This window comes from Silurus meridionalis, chromosome 17 (assembly GCF_014805685.1).
Source record: "Silurus meridionalis isolate SWU-2019-XX chromosome 17, ASM1480568v1, whole genome shotgun sequence".
NCBI lineage: Eukaryota > Metazoa > Chordata > Actinopteri > Siluriformes > Siluridae > Silurus > Silurus meridionalis.
The window spans coordinates 13,579,040-13,594,137 of NC_060900.1; the positions used below are offsets into that span (position 1 = coordinate 13,579,040).

Consider the following 15,098-nt stretch of genomic DNA (forward strand, 5'->3'; position numbering starts at 1 on the left):
TCATTTTCCTTCTTTTGTATAGCAACATAAAGTACTATTCTAGCTGATTTAGTCTCCCAGCACCTGTGTGAGAGCGTTTGTTTCATATAAAGAGGCGGGAATGTGGAAGCTATGGTACAGATGGATGAAGCTTTTAAAGGAATTTGAGGATGAAAGATGAGCCTCTGTAACTAAAAGCAGCATACGGATCCTTATTAGCTCGGACATCGCCCCTGGGTTTATACCAACTACATGCCAACAAATCCTACAGCACGCACGCACGCTCACGCACCACACACACACACACACACACACACACACACACACACACACACACACACACACACACACACACACACAAGTATCTCCCGATCTTAGTGTTCCTGTTTTGTGTCTTAGTATCTCTCCTGATCATCATCATCCCACTGGGTCTGAGGTTTACTTTTTTTGGGCACGACTGTTGGGAAACATGTGGAACTTATTAGGAATTCTTTTGGTCCGACATGATCGAGGTATTTGCTGCAATTAAAAATAGCTATAAGCGAAGGAACGAACCGGGTCTTATTAGTGGTCTATCTCTTTTCAACAACGACATATTACTTGAGGTAAATTAAGCAGATTTTTGATGCTGTTTATTGAGGTTTGTGAATAACAATATGTGCTCATAACCAAAAATAGTTGAATGCAGACATGTCCCATGGGGGTCGATGCCATCAGATAATCAGGACTATCAAATGTTTCTAATTATGTTCAGCCCCTTTATAGTTCTTATTGCGAGTATTATTTTTAACCATTAGGGGGCAGTAGTGTTCCTTTCCTTAACCTGGTCTTGCGCAACACAGCATCGGTCCATATCAAGTCTCTTGAGACGTGCTTAATAAATAAAGAGTGATACAGCATACGTATTTGGTTATACCTTTTCTCCCAGGTGGCAAATGCAATATGGTTTGTTTTCCTCATTATATCCTTCACCTTTTGTCCCTTGTTTGTAGTGACGTCTAACACTTGTTTTGTTGGGTCTTTTAAGGTCTGTTAGTAATCGCTGGCAACATTTAAAATCAAATTCATCACAATAAAGAAAAGCTTTTAACACCCTTTCGATCAGGTTTCTTACTTTTAGTTTCCAGATGTCCGGATGTGCTGTGCGCTGGCTTTTCCTCCCATTACGTTTGTGGTCTATGGTTAAACGAAAAAATCAGCTTTTTTTTTATAGCATTTTCCCCCCCATAGGAGTGCATCCTAAAATAATAGCTTTTGGTGTTGTGCTTTTTTTTTTTTCCAGTTCAATTGTGAAATTTCCTTTGACTTCAAATGTTTAGAATGATTTGTAGAAACGGAGAAAAGCACAGTATCTTGAGTCGTGTTTGCATTGATTTACACCAGAACAAATCAACTTGACAATCAGACACGTTTGTTTCCTTTTGAAAAGAACGCATTTCATTCTTGTTTTTTTTTTCTTGTTTTTTTTTTTGCGACAGCTACAAGTCTGTCGTTCTGTTCGGTGCAATTGTCTGCACTTTTCCAGTATTGAAATAATTTTTGTTTAAAATGCAAATCGACTGCGTGACCTTGTTCGCTGATTGATTTCAGTCATTTTAATTTCCATCCACTTTGGATGTTTAGCGGGTTCTGTCATTAAGATGTTGATTTTGTGTAATGGTTTTGGTTTTGACTTCTGTATTTTGTTTTATTTATTGATTGATTTATTTTACCAAAAAAGTTTTGATGTCTAACTGTGGGAAGTGAATTGCATTGGGTAGGAGTCCTTTCTTTGAAAATAAGCTTGTTATTTTTGTCCACATCCTTTTTTTAGCTGCATGTGAATGGAGTGACTTATGATCTTTCTCTGTCAAGTCATGCAACCCTGAACCCATACACCTTTTCCTCCCTCTCTCTCTCTCTCTCTCTCTCTCTCTCTCCCTCTCCCCTTTTCGTTGTCGAAGAAGCGAGGCACCATCAGGTCTACGGCCGTCATTTGAATCTCCCCATTGTCATGGGCTTGAATGTTTTCAGTGACAGATCGCACAATTGCATGACTCGTTTACAAAGGAGGCCCATGACCCTTTTCCTCCAGCTCCTCGGCCCTGCTAATGGAGTAAAGTGATCCTGCCTCTCTCTGTCCTCCAATCAATGATGAATAGAGAGGATCTGTTAGATAGGCCTGTTCCTTCTTCCTTCCGTTCTTCCTGCTCTGCCTTTCCACTTCTCTGCGCTCCTCATTGATTAAATGCTATAAATTGTTTTTTAACAATCAGTTGACAAAATCAAGGCGTTATAATTGTTTGCATATGTGCAAGTACAAATACAGGGAGTGCAGAATTATTAGGCAAGTTGTATTTTTGAGGATTAATTTTATTTGAGGATTTAATTTGAACAACAACCATGTTCTCAATGAACACAAAAAACTCATTAATATCAAAGCTGAATATTTTTGGAAGTAGTTTTTAGTTTTAGCTATTTTAGGGGGATATCTGTGTGTGCAGGTGACTATTACTGTGCATAATTATTAGGCAACTTAACAAAAAACAAATTCATACCCATTTCAATTATTTATTTTTACCAGTGAAACCAATATAACATCTCAACATTCACAAATATACATTTCTGACATTCAAAACCAAACAAAACAAATCAGTGACCAATATAGCCACCTTTCTTTGCAAGGACACTCAAAAGCCTGCCATCCATGGATTCTGTCAGTGTTTTGATCTGTTCACCATCAACATTGCGTGCAGCAGCAACCACAGCCTCCCAGACACTGTTCAGAGAGGTGTACTGTTTTCCTCCTTGTAAATCGCACATTTGATGATGGACCACAGGTTCTCAATGGGGTTCAGATCAGGTGAACAAGGAGGCCATATCATTAGATTTTCTTCTTTATACCCTTTCTTGCCAGCCACGCTGTGGAGTACTTGGACGTGTGTGATGGAGCATTGTCCTGCATGAAAATCATGTTTTTCTTGAAGGATGCAGACTTCTTCCTGTACCACTGCTTGAAGAAGGTGTCTTCCAGAAACTGGCAGTAGGACTGGGAGTTCAGCTTGACTCCATCCTCAACCCGAAAAGGCCCCACAAGCTCATCTTTGATGATACCAGCCCAAACCAGTACTCCACCTCCACCTTGCTGGCGCCTGAGTCGGACTGGAGCTCTCTGCCCTTTACCAATCCAGCCACGGGCCCATCCATCTGGCCCATCAAGACTCACTCTCATTTCATCAGTCCATAAAACCTTAGAAAATCAGTCTTGAGATATTTCTTGGCCCAGTCTTGACGTTTCAGCTTGTGTGTCTTGTTCAGTGGTGGTCGACTTTCTGCCTTTCTTACCTTGGCCATGTCTCTGAGTATTGCACACCTTGTGCTTTTGGGCACCCAGTGATGTTGCAGCTCTGAAATATGGCCAAACTGGTGGCAAGTGGCATCTTGGCAGCTGCACGCTTGACTTTTCTCAGTTCACGGGCAGTTATTTTGCGCCTTGGTTTTTCCACACGCTTCTTGCGACCCTGTCGACTATTTTGAATGAAACGCTTGATTGTTCGATGATCACGCTTCAGAAGCTTGGCTATTTTAAGACTGCTGCATCCCTCTGCAATATATCTCACTATTTTTGACTTTTCTGAGCCTGTCAAGTCCTTCTTTTGACCCATTTTGCCAAAGGAAAGGAAGTTGCCTAATAATTATGCACACCTGATATAGGGTGTTGATGTCATTAGACCACACCCCTTCTCATTACAGAGATGCACATCACCTAATATGCTTAATTGGTAGTAGGCTTTCCAGCCTATACAGCTTGGAGTAAGACAACATGCATAACGAGGATGATGTGGTCAAAATACTCATTTGCCTAATAATTCTGCACTCCCTGTAATATATATATTATTATATTCGGGTGCCACTCTGTCAGGAGGTTAATGCGTATTAAATCTAGAATAAGGTGAATATTACTTCGAGGCAGTTGCGGTTTCTGTTAAACGAAGCACACAAAAGTTGGCATTCAGCTCAAATCTACCAAGTATGTGTAGCGGCCTTTAAAAGACTCCTCGGTTTTCAGGCTGAAGAAAGAAATTTGTTTCATATTCATTTGGCTCGTTATTGTGTTGGTGATATTTTCTTACCTCATTGCTTGTTTAGCCTTTGGATATTTCAGTTCTTAATTGTTTAGCTTTTTAGGACTAATTTGGCTTTGTTCTGTCTAACTGTAGTTCTGGTTTCAAAAGTAATTTTAGTGATGAAGGCATAGAGTCAAGCACCTATATGTTTTAATGGTGTACCTTTATTTCATTTGGTACCATTTAGTTGATCAATATGTATTTGGCATTTGTTGCCTTCTTGTAATTGCTGCCTTCTTGGTGAGAAACAAAGAAAATAAATGTACCAAGTATAATGTAGTTTGCATGTTAAATATTTCATGTTTTGTATTGTGATGCATAATGCGAAAATGTTTTTAAGGATATATTTTTCTAGCATGTACAGTAGACATTCCTGAGGTAACACTTTAAAAAAAATGTTTATGCCAATACATAATTAGACTTTTCAGATACACTGTCTTTTTACGTTCTCATGATTAACATGTGTGCATCTTCAGACTGCTTGGGAAAAAGTCCGAATTAATAATGAGTTATAGCTCAACAGCTTGGGCAAGGTCTTGCCGGAGCACCATATAATTAGTACTGGTTTTATAACCTGCCTAAATGGCTTCAGTTTTAATGACCCTGCAGTGATTAGAACAATATTGGAACTCGGAGGGGGCAGTGTGGATAAATTGAATTTTCACCCATATTCAGATTTACAGAGTATTCCGTGCTCCTCCCCCCCCACTTGTTATGGCAGCAAACCCGGGGAACTAAAAGCAATTAAGAGGCATATTTGGCCAATTACACAGCATGCAGTGGCCTCTAAATTGAATCTTTTTGTTTCAGGCCCAGGTTCAACTTTGCTAAAGAGTGCTGCCTTTTAAATTGGCCCACTTGTCTCTTTGTCAGGTCTGAACTAGTGAACCTGCAGAGAGTGGATCTGGTCAGACATCGTTCTCTCCGTTTGCTGTTCATGAGGTGGTCGAGGTGCCGAATTTTTAGTGGCCACGCACTTTTCTAGCGAAATACAGTAATTAGTTTAACATTCGGATCTAAAAAAAAAAAAAAATCGGACCAGCACGTTTTTCTGGTACAAAGCATACCCAGCTTGTATTCACTTCTCCTTAGTGAGCGATAATCATTTTCAAGTCGAATTATGCTCCGTTATCTGACTCTGCGCAAGACAAATTGCTGACAAAAAAAATAAAATTAATTAAAAGAAGCAGCGCTTTCTAAGCGCAAATGAAACACCCCCAGCATACGGATAATAATGCCAATGAATTTGTTCCTCGCAATTCAATCTGCATCCTGTCAGAAGAGTTTTCATTTCGTAGGGGGAGATGAGTTTAGCGCTTCTGCTTTTCGCATTACCGCGGTTTCTCCGAAGCATATGATTTGAAATTTTCCCTTAAGTAGTGATATTGTAGGGAATGGCTTCGGCTGCTTTTCTAGAGGCGAACAAGAGATTACATAGACATCTATCTGATTATTCTCACATTTAATTAGCCTAATTGTGTAATGTAAATGGTATTGTGGATGACCTGAAATAGATTACGTGGCCTCAATTTGCTTCTAATTACATGTATGTTCCAATCCCCTGCCTGGTGTTTCACATTCTAATATTTCGTGATGGACAGGATTGTGACAGAAGTGTTGAAAAGACTGTCAGCTTGACTGGCATTTGTTTAATAAAAAAAAAAAAAAAAAGGGTCGGATTTCACGTTCTGTATAATGTCGCAGATCATCAGGTTTAAACAGCGAATGCGGGTTTCTGCGTAGCACGATGTAGCTGTTGCATTCATATTTCGAGAGCATCAGATGAAATCTCAAGTGTTGAATACAGAGGAAAAGGAAGCGCTAATGGCTGCAGCCTATGTCAAACCTATTTCTCGTGTTCGGTGAAGGAAACGTACGAGTGCATCTGTTCCCTGGAAGATTGTCACAAGAGCATCCTGCAATTACATTTAAATAGAACCGGTTTTGGAAGCGTGCTGGATATTTTCCTCCTTCAGATAAAAAAAAGTCACTGATGCGCGCATCAGAGAGGGAGAGCGTGCGAGGGATCGAACCTGTAATTAACATTAAGCATTTCCTGGGTCTCATACAGCCATATTTTTGAATGATGAACCATTAGATGATATTCAAATAGGTGTTTACTGATAACCTTGAGCTGGGACAGATTTGTGCCCAAACTTTACCGATTTAAAGTCTTTGAATCACTTCCTGTCTTGTAGTCATTGATTGCACAACCTTCCTGTCCTCGTCACCATCCAAACAGGGATCGTGGCCCATGTTCCACCTGTTTCTCTCTATTCAGCGCGTCTGCTTAAATCTTTCAGGTCAGTCTTTGGTGGAAATTGATTTTTCTTTCCCAGTCATTTGATCACTTTTTTCGCTGAAGCCCATGTCTTCTTTGATGGCATGATGAAGTGCAACAGATTGCTTTTGCTATTGCGATTGCTATTTGCCACTTTTTATTTTTTTTTAAAGGAACAAAAAGCTCCAGAAAGCGAAGCAGTTTCTAAATGTCATGTCAGGCTGGAAGATATGGAGCTCAGCGAAGTGTCCTTTAAGTGTCTTGGGAGAGGATAACACCTTGAAAATCCCTAGTGGGGGAAAAAAAAATGAGTGGAGCATTTGAAAAGGTTCATCTGTTCCAACTAGATACTGGTGATTTTCTGAGGTTGTGTGAGGAACGATCTCTGCTGGAGCACTGGCCTTTCTCTCAGGTCAGTCCTCCTCATACAGGGACAAGGCAACCGTCTCGGCCTGCTTTGATGGACAGTGCCTCAAGGTGGATCCAGCAGTTTAATGTGTTTTCTCTCACCAGTTATCACTACTCTGGTTGGTTTTACCAAAGGCCTTAATTAAAACGCATATGTGCCTCTCATGTCTATAAACCGTCCCGGATCATTTATGTCACTCCTATGTAGAGTCTCTAAATAAAGCTTTTTGAGATTACTCAATCACCAAATGGATGAGGTGCTGTTTGAGATTCTGGTTTTAATTTATTACATTTTTTTATTTAAGTGCAGTTCAAATGACCTCTGGGGCACTGTAGAGGGTTTTTTTTCATCTGTAGATGGTGCTCTAACCCTAGACTCTGATTCAAGAACCCTAGACCCTTTCCTCAGTTTGCAGAGCAGTGTGTAGCAACAGGGAAATAAGGGCCATACACGAAAATATATCATACAGAAAGTGTGAGCATTCAAATGATTGCGATTTCCATACAGCAGGTTTTTTTTTTTTTTTTTTTTGGTTATTGTAAATTCTAGGTGTTTTTACATCATTTCCCTTTGAGACTAGCTTATACCTTGGTGTTCTTGTCCCCTGGAGCTAGTTTAAATTTGTACAGTGGTTCTTGCAGATTTGAGTGAAAAATATATAACGAATAAAACGAAACCAATAATCATTTGCAGACGAAAAGAAGACTCTTTAGGTTCCCCAGATTGTTGCAGTGTGTCAAATAAGAATTCGTCCGAACCTAATTCTAGTTATGAGGATAAGGAAAGTTCTTGCTCGCTCATGCTGTGAGGAGATGATTCATGGCTGGTTGTCGCACCCTGCCTGCATGTCCCCTTTCCCCCATCGCGCGCTGATGGATTTACCTTTTGTCTGAGCAGGAAATGTGACATCACGCTCCCTTGTCTTCTGTTACCACTAGGTTCTTTTTCAGACGGTGAAATAGAAGCCTTTAAACGTAATGTAAGATGGCAAATGATGAATTGCTGCTGGTTAGCGGTGGAATCTATGGGACTGTACAAGGTCAGCGATTGCTCAGCTCTTTCCTCTTTCTCCTTAATCAGTGCATTGAGAAATTTCCCTTGTTCTCCTCGGCTCAGGTTTCAGCACTGGGTTCCAGGCTTTCATGCTAGTTTTACACATCCTTTAATCTCTTCTTCTTTAGGTCTCCCGAATCGGTAAGACCCTCTGTTTATATTTAAAGAGTAAATGCAGTGTGTGTATTTAGCAGTAGCAAAGAACAAGAAAAAGACTTGCTGAAGATCCTTTGAATTTTTCCTCTCGTTCACTCTCCTTTTTTTTTCTCTCCTTTTCATACACGGTCCATCTATTTATGTCACTGTTATGTTGATGAAGTGCTCCTGATCTGCCCCAATCATCCAGCATCATTAAAACTGATGGATGCATAGCTAGTACGTCATATATCAATCATATTTTTTGCTGGTGCACCACGATCTCAAGTTGCATAGTATTTTTTTCATTGTTTCCAGACACACACACACACACACACACACACACACACACACACACACACACACACACACCCTACCTTTGTTGTAAGTTAGTAGGGTGTGGTGTGCAGCTGCTCGGTTTTTAGACTCAGCTATTCAGGTGTTCTGCATTTCTCTATCTGCCTTTATGTTTATTGCTGGTTTGGAGCTTTTATTGTGTCTCCTCTTTCATGGCTGGCCTGGGGAGCTCTTATTAGTGTTGTTCAATAGGAGGAGTAATGAATTGGTTTAATAAGGATGCTGGGTCTGTGTGGTTAATGAAGGTGCAACCAGACGCCCACACTGCTAACACTTCTTTGAGCGTTTCAGATTGATTGCAGAAGTCCGGCTCACTCGTTCCTTTTCCTGCCTGCTTTTCACTGAAAGTCTGTCTGGGAATGTTGTGGTTAAGTGGCATGAAAACAATGACGCGCTTCTTCCACAGCACGGGTGCTATCAGACCACTTCTGCATACATCAGCCCACATTTGTCTGGTGTCGCTTTAATTGACCGGTAAAAACGATGGTGTTTTTTGTTTTTTCCACACACAGAAATCACGGCCTGTTCGGAAATTGTCAGGATTCGACCTCACGCTTGCGCCGCTCTTTAGCCTTTGATATCACACTTTTTTCTGTTCATTGACATGCTTTTCATTGCAAGCCTTTGGAATGCTTGTAGGTAAAAAGAAGAAATCAACAAATCCAGTCTATGGAGCCTCGTAATTCTTCCCAGAGTGCGAAGGCCGATATGAGATATTGTGTCGCAACGCCTAATCGATTAATGGTGCACTTAGAGTTAGTAATTAACAACTATGCAGGAGTAAAGGAAACATTGAAGTTTTTAAAACTGTTTTTCTTTCTCTTTCTCTCTCTCTCTCTCTCTCTCTCTCTCTCTCTCTCTCACGCTCTCTCTCTTTCTCTCTCTCACTCTCTCTCTCAGAAATCAGCTTCTTCAGGATTGACCAGAATAATTAGATCATGGAAGAGCAGTGTAATTAAGGGAGCAACCAGTCGAACATCAGCAAATATGCCATTTAGAGATTATTATTCTGTTGTTCTGCCTAGAGCCCTGATTATTCAGAGGCATAACTGTTACCTGTGCACTACCACTACCATTGTCCTCCTCTTCATTTTATAGTTCATTCATTTGCGGTAGCTATTTCACTTTTACTGTATTCGTTTTGCGCTCATAATTTACTATTATAATAAAGATCACATTTTGGTTAATAACAAAATGATGCCAATAATAATTGAAAAAAGAAAAAAAAACTATGCATTATAAGTATCTAAACATAAAATAAGCAAAACAAAACCTTATCTGTATTTAGGGGGAAAAAAAACGTTTTTCTTATAACCATTCGACTGTTTTTGAGTTTATTGGCTTTGTCAGATGTTCAACAAGCGAGTTGCTCATGATCCAAGAGATCAATTGTAATCCAACACCAGCTGAAGCAAGGAGTCAGGAACTGCTGTAAGACTGACAGTAAGCCTGAAGTAGGCCATTTAGAGCCTTAAATAACTTAATGAAGCCTTTACTGTAAATATGCCACATTTTATGTGCCCCATGTGTTAATAATCACCAGGCCCTTTGGGGTTCTTGTTGAGTAATTAATTAGGCTATTTATTATGAATTTGACTTGTGCTCTATTTCTCATTTGTGTCTTTTTGGTCTCAGACCCTTCCCTCTTTTTTTTTTCTTCTCTGCTGTGCCTTTGGTTTTCATTTTATTGCAGTTTTTTTTCTGTTTGAATAGAGAGACTCATCTTCCTTTAGGACAGAAAGCTTTAAAATGTTCTTTCTCTTCCTCTCTCTCTCTCTCTCTCTCTCTCTCTCTCTCTCTCTCTCTCTCTCATCTGTCCTCCTCACTGAGTGTTTGTCATCCTCTGATAAAGCTGCACCCTATTACAGGCTGTTGTATGGTGTTGAGGGACTGTTCAGCTCTCTCAGGCCAAAAACTCAATCAGAGCCTGCGCTATCCCACGATCCCTCTTCACTTTTAAAATAACAGTTCCCTGCTCCTCAGAAATATCAGATCACCTCGTAGCTTTTATCATTCCCCTGCCATCTTGCCTTTCTATTTCTGCTCTCTTTCCTTCTCTGCTCTCAATTCTTTTTCGGACTAATTTTTTTTAAAGAGAAAGCCTCTTGAAGCTACAATATAGCCTTAAGTATGTGGATACCTATGAATTGAGCTCCCAAACTTTGGAAATTAATATTTAATTACTCCTACTCTTCTGGAAAGGCTTTTTTTTGGGCTAGATTTGGTGTCTGGCTGTAAGGATTGAGAGCATACGCGAGGTCCGGCACACTTGTCAGGCAAAGAGACCAAAGATGTTTTGCGGGGTTGAGGTCAGGGCCATGTGAAGACAGCTTGAGTTCCTCTGCTCCACACTTGGCACACCATGTTCTCACCGAGCTCGCTTTGTACACAGAGGCCTTTCAGTTCCAAATTCCAGTGGAGGGGAATTTTAATGTTGACGCACATAAATACATTCTAGACAATGTTATACTTCCAAAGTCCGGCAACAATTTGGTTAAAACTCGCACATGTCTGTAAGGTGAAGGTGTTCACGTACACTTGGCAATATTTGGCAAATCTGGTGGTAGTTAACACTTAACATGTATTAAACATAAGGGCAACAGTCTGCCCTCTTTGAACTCGGCTAAATGTAGCCGTTGTAAATATATAAGGTCAGAGCCATGGAAAGAGGAAAGAAACAGAGAGAGAGGCGTTTTCCAGCTCCGTGTGCTGTGTGATTAGAGGCGATATTTCCCGTCATGTTCTCTGCTGAATAATGGCTCGATTAAAGCGTGTGCTGGATCTAACCCTATTTAGAAATGTGTACTTTCTGCAAGGTGAAATGTGCTCAGAGAGGACTATGAAGCTAGTCAGAAACTATAAATTATATAAATCTCCTCACATTTCCCAGATATGCTAGGACCTCTTCAAAATCAGTCCTTGCCTGTCTTTTGTTTGTAGCTTATACGTTGTCTTTTTCAACCAAATCCTTCGACATCAGGATTATATGTTGAATGCCGTACCAGTGACACAGTGATGCACGTTAACACAAAACCACTGGAAATTCTACTTTCCCTGAATATTTTTTTAGATATTGGTGACTCGGTGTTAAAGGTGAACTTTTTATTCTTTTTTTTTTTTTTTTTTCTCGAACACAACAATAAAAAGCAATCAAACGAAAGTGATTGTTTTACATGAAGACACAGCTGTCTATGTACCTGTGTGCGAGATGTGTTGAAGATGGAGACCATAATATTTCCCTGTGGAACGCATGTCAGGATTGCATTAGTTTGTGGTTAAAGTTGCTTCCGATGTCTGTTGCAGCTTAGATCAAGTGGCTCATTTGAATGGATCGTCTCTCAGTGCAAGCTGCTAATTTCCTGCTGGGCTTCTCTGAATACATTATCATTACAGCAATATAACAATCCGAAGAAAACCCAACAACCTCAAGTTCATTTGTACCAATGATGTACTGACTGTTGGCAGACAAGACAAGTAATGATAACACGTGTTTCGGATTTTGTTTGCTGCAGAGGCGTTCGATACGCTAACGTTTTATCATATCCTCTCATAATAATCTGCCGCTCTCTCTGCCCCCCAGATGAGGCATAACAATTTGTTTGTGCCGCAAATTATGAAGCTTTCATGAGCACAGGAGTCGCGTGACCTTTTATCACGTCTGGTTTTGGGATATGCTTGCATATCGTTCACGGCAAGGATTCGTAAGGCAAAAGAAACCGGGACGTTTTGTGTCCTAGATGATATTCCTGTGGCTTCGATTCTGCTCACGAGTCGTATATGCGTTACAGTGCTGCTATAAACTCCTTTCTCATGTTAAGTAGGCTATCACTATCATTCACGATCCATTTTTCTATTCCGATCTGAACACAGCACTGATCTTAAACATTCGGAAAAGTAATAAAAGTTAGCTTGAGAAATCGCCCCCATTAGCTTAGCCTCGAGCAAGACACCACACACACACACACACACACACACACACACACACACACACACACACACACACACATTGTTTAGTGACCAGAAATGGAAAAGTGGAAACGTACTGAGAGAGTAAGTGTTCCATTCTGCTTATGGGTTTCCACTGATGATGTTTTCAGATGAAGATGTGAGAATTAACACAAGCCCCTTGGGGATGTGCTTCACTTAAGCTTTAAAAAAAGCCAAATTGCCACTTACTGCTTTGTGTTGTAGCATAAAATGTTTTTGTTTTTTTCCCCCTTTCCAAACCTATTAGAGTTTTTTGTTTTTTACGCCTTCCAATTGGACATTAATTGAATCTAATCAACACTCTGATTCATGACTCCTTTTTTGGAGCTCCGCAGTCCATACAAGTCATTGTCGCCCTGCATAATGGAGAACCTTTTATTTAAATATAAAAATATGAAGACGCTTTTAAAATGCGGAGCTCTAAATTTCTTTACTATGCATGCTATAGTTGTAAATGAGGCTTGTGATGAAAGGTTATAGCTTCTTCACAGCTTTGCTACCAGGACTGACTGCCAAGGCTTTAGGAAAGAAAAGAGTCACTACAAGTCACCAGATGATGTCACATGCTAATTTGCATATTCAGATTATTCATCTGGATCATTCGCATATTACATTTATATTACATGTATGGCATTTATCCAGATCAACTTACAGCTGGGATTTGTACTCATGACCTTTCGATCTAAGGTCCATGAGCTTCTGCCCTCCTGCTTCAGGATTTCCTGTTCCTCTTCTTGGGCTGTTTATGATGTATTCACCTCAGAAATGGTCCAGTGAAAGGCATCTAACGACTTGTTGATACAGCAGTTTGTCCACCAATTAGCATGATAATCTTGAATGTATTTGTATTTATTCCATGAAAATCATTCACACAGATCAAGACTCAGTTAAGTGCTTTCTAAATCAATGCTACTAAGTGTTGTAGTATGCAAATTCCATGAGTTTTCAGCACTCAAGTTAATATTACAAGGTTGCGTGTGTGTGTGTGTGTGTGTGTGTGTGTGTGTGTGTGTGTGTGTGTGTGTGTGTGTGTGTGTGAGAGGAGATAAATAGCAGTGTCATTATGATTGCTGATATTCATTCACCAGAAATATATATATTTAAAAATGATCTTCAGGGTATTAGCAACATAAATCTCTCGTGAAGCAAAGCATTTCTGGCTGGATTTATGATTGAATTCATTTATTATGCAGATGGCCAATTTATAAATACATCATTGCCATGACCTCATGGAGTAATGCATAAGATACTAAATGATCGTTCTTTCTCTATTTTCTTCTAAACTAATCTTTATAGGCTAAAGCTGCAGGTTTTTTTTTTATTATTATTTTTTATGTTTTATTTTTTTGTAACTCCTTTGTGGTTGTATTATAGAAAGAAAACCTAAAGGCTGTGTGTTTTTGTTTGCAACTCATGCGGCCCTGCTGCTGCATGATTGATTTTAGAGCCAGCAAGCAGTTTTTTGAATGACATCTATTCTTGACAGTGTATCGGTTGAAAAGGCCATAAATATTAGGAAGTGACAGGTAAAGGTCACTGCTCGAGGAGGCTGCTGAGAGCTGGAGGGTTATTGAGGTGCACTAATCTGTACAGGAAAACTGCAAAACAACCCAAAATACCGGGGTGGGTGGGTTGGTGGGTTTTGAGAAGAAAAAAAAAAATACAAAAGTACCGTTATAGAATTTGCGGGTTTGAGCGAGCCGAATGCTTCCCCCAGGGGAGAGGGATCATTTCTCATCTCAACATAGCAGGTTTTAGTCCAGCTCCTATTTTCAGTCCTGCTGGTGCGTCTGATTTTGTACTTTCTCCCCCCCTCCTGATCGTGGCTTTCCTTTCTGACAAAATACCCTCTGAAAGCCTGTTTGAGCATGATGATTCCTTATGGCTATGTCCTTTTCATCAGCAATTGGTGGCTCAGATGAGAGAAAAAAAGGCTTGGACATCACATGCTTGTCTCCCTTTCATGGCTGTATTGAAAGCTTTCTGGTCGTCTATTACAATGTTCCTGGGATGACGTGTTTTTTTTGTTGTCCCTTTTCTTTCCTGTCCTTGTTAAAATGAATGGGGATGAACCTGGAGCTCTGCCGTGGGAGTCTGGAATTACTGTGATAGTACCTTTTGCAATCGCAGTTAACTTTCAGGGCCGCCATGAAGTGTTTGTGTTTCAGGAGACTCCAATAAAAATTCTCTATAGAAACATTTGAATATGTCCCTCAGCACATTACGGTGGAACAAAGAAAACAGGCTGAAAATTGGTATGGTGTTTTGTTCAGTTTCAAAACGAAGGTGGGGAAAATATGGCTTCCACTAATTCGGCGTCAGTAATGTATTTACACTAGGGGTGTAACGGTACAAAAAAATTCACGGTCCGGTACGTACCTACGACTGCGTGGTGTGTGTGTTTTTTTTTATTATTATTATTATTGTTTATTATTATAACATTTGTGAACATCAGCAGTTTACTTTTTTTTTTTTATATAATTTCAAATGAAATGACTGCTTTGGCATAAAATAAACTAATACATAAAAATTAAATAGAATTAATCAATTTAATGCAATCCACTTTGTATTATATTGATTCAATTGAGTAATCGATTAAATTGGCCCAAATTGAATTGATTATATTTATGAGAAAATTTAAGTTAACATTTGTCAGAACCCATTTGGGTAAAACAGATGTGTGTATATAAGTGTGTGTTTGTTTTTTACATTTAATATTCAATCTTCTTAAGATCTACTTAACCGTTCTACTTATTTCAGTCTACTTTAACAAATATCTGCATTTTCCTAA

General features: G+C 39.7%; 1 protein-coding gene across 3 annotated transcripts in view; it reads left to right on the forward strand.

The window, feature by feature from the left end:
* fbxl17 (F-box and leucine-rich repeat protein 17) overlaps window positions 1-15,098 on the forward strand; it is a 235,068-nt gene that overhangs the window by 6,191 nt on the left and 213,779 nt on the right. The window lies entirely within an intron of this gene.